Consider the following 2,602-nt stretch of genomic DNA (forward strand, 5'->3'; position numbering starts at 1 on the left):
CTCGGGCTCTTGAAACCCGAGCTCTTCGTTTCCAGGGGTGCCTTTGTCATCGTCACCCTTGCGGTGCTCCTCGCGCTCCTTCTGGCGCTGCTCCGTGAGACCCTTCACCGACCAGCACTCGGTGAGGTCGTCCCATTCAGTCTAGTGGATTTTGCACCATTTCCCTGCCTCTAGCCTCGCAGGAGAGGGCTTTTTCTCGCCAGCCGCTCGGCGTGCCAGCCTGCGTGTGGTGCCTTTCGCTGGCAGGACAAGGGCAGCGTTGCATTTTTTCCTCTTCTTCTTTTCCCACTTATCGGAGCGGGAAGGACTTGTTTTGTTGGCTACGGGTTGCTCAGGGCGCGGACTGTGCCACACCCGAGCTTCCACGCCTTGGTGCACTTGTTGGCCAGCGCGAAAAGCTCCACGGTGGTCTCGACCTCGTGCGTGCCTAGCTTCTCGAGCATCAGCTCATTGCGAGCACCCTACCAGAAGGCGACGATGGTAGCATGGGGGTGATCTACGGGATGGTATTGCGAACCTGGCTGAAGCGCTGTATGAACCGCCTCAGCGTCTCTCCCTCCTGCTGCATGACGGCATGGAGGTCGCACTCCAGGCTGGGGCATGCGAAGGTGCCCTGAAAGTTTGCCACAAACTGGTGGCACAGATCATCCCAAGAGAAAATAGAGCCTGGAGGTAAGTTCATGAGCCAAGAGCGGGTAGAGCCCCTCAGAGCCACGTGAAAGTAATTTGCCACCACCTTTTTGTTCCTGCCCGCCGTTTGGACGGCGGTGGTGTAGATCTGGAGGAACTCGACTGTGTCAATGGAACTATCGTACTTCTCCAGTAGTTCGGGCCGGAACTTTGTGGGCCAGTTGATCTGGCGAAACTCGCCGGTGAATGCTCGGCAGCCCGTTCCATATACCTCGGCGCCGGCAGTGCCCCTGGTGGGTGAACACTGGCACACCGGGGAACCCCAGCGGTCACGGGCCGTCATAGAGGAGGCTTGGTCCTCCACCGCCTCAGCCTCGCGACGGGACTCTCGGCGGCGCTTGAGGGTGACACGCGCATCCTCGTAGGCCCTCCACTCATTAATGTGCAAGCGGAGGTCTTGAGCTCCCGTCGTGATCAGGGGAGCGGTACATCGTTCGGTGCCCCCCTGACTGGCTCTACCGCCACCCGAAGATGCTCCAGCCTTAGTTGTATCGTAAAGGGAGGTGGTATGGGAACTGTGGGCAAGTACTTGCCGATGAGCCATGCCCACCAAGTCGGCTACCTCCTGTAGCCAACGGGCCTCTGGCGTTTCTCCTGCTGCCTGGACAGGCAGGTGCTTATGGAGTGCTTGCACCACAAGTAGGGCACTCCCAGGGCTGGTATCGCCAAAGTTGAGTTTGTGCCATATCAGCGCTTGGAGTTGTCCATATGCCGATCTTGCGGCAGGGACGATCGCTGCTTGCTGCGGGTTTGGCGGCCCACCCGCAGCGGTCGTGGCCCTACTGGGCCCGCGCCATTGTCCCCAACGCAAGGAGGTGCCGTATGAGCCGGCTGTCGACGCCGCTGAGGACGAGCAGGAGCTAGGGCCCCCTGGGCCACATTTTCCATCTCCTCGTTCAAGTCCGAATCAGCGCGCTGACGACGAAGTCCACCCGCCATTTATTTTGCAAAAAACGAGATGGATTCAGGGATACAAGCCCCCTACCTGGCACACCAACTGTCGGTGGATGAACACCGCGGGCAGGGATCCTGAGGGACCCCCTTTGAAATTTGGCGGGGGGCTGGTCCTGGAACTACCTCGTACGTGAGATTAATGCGTGTGGGACTTAGTCAGGATGGATCATCAGCTAGTAGAAATGAATGCACCAAGAATTTTGACAAGTTCAGGCCGTGGAGAGGCGTAATACCCTACTCCTGCGTGTCCATTATTTTGTCAATGCTCCTCTCCTTTCATCTCCCTCTTCTTTCTTTTTTCTCTATCTTTTTTCTCTATCTTTACAAAGTGCTCCCCCCCCCGTTTATCTAGGAGGGGGGAGGCCCTTCAGGGAGTGCCCAGAATGAGGGCACAAGTTCCCATAAATAATAAATGAAAAGTGACCATCCTTGGTCTACAGTTGATGTTACAGAGGGTTGAAAATACATCCCTCGGATGGTTCCATCGGTCTTTGCATTCTAGCTTTAGCGGGCGTAGGGGCGCCCACCGGCCCGCTTCTGAGTACTCTCTCATGCCCGTTTGGTCAAAGTAGGTCTGACGCGGTCTGATGTAACAGTGCGATAAGCCTCAAGCCCATCAAAGATATCTTCAAGCCATCTTTCTTCATGGGCCTCACGAGGGGACATGTGATGGGACCTGCCATATTAATTGTGCCCACGTCTTCATGCCAGGCGACAGCAGGGACTAACGTATTCAGAACGGCAGGCGTGGGGGAGAGTGGTTGGATGTGACTGTGCACGCTCCCCACTAAATGCGGCATCGGGCCTCCCACCGACCGACACCTCATCGTGGAGTCCCTGCGGGGTCCACCGGCATGGGGCTTGCCGGGTGCTCGGGGCTCTCTGGGTGCTCGGGGACTAACTGTTCCTAACCCCGAGCACCCACTCCCGGACCGTGCTTCCCTCGGGTCGTCGGGGA

Source organism: Phragmites australis, chromosome 12 (assembly GCF_958298935.1).
Source record: "Phragmites australis chromosome 12, lpPhrAust1.1, whole genome shotgun sequence".
In the NCBI taxonomy this organism is placed as follows: domain Eukaryota; kingdom Viridiplantae; phylum Streptophyta; class Magnoliopsida; order Poales; family Poaceae; genus Phragmites; species Phragmites australis.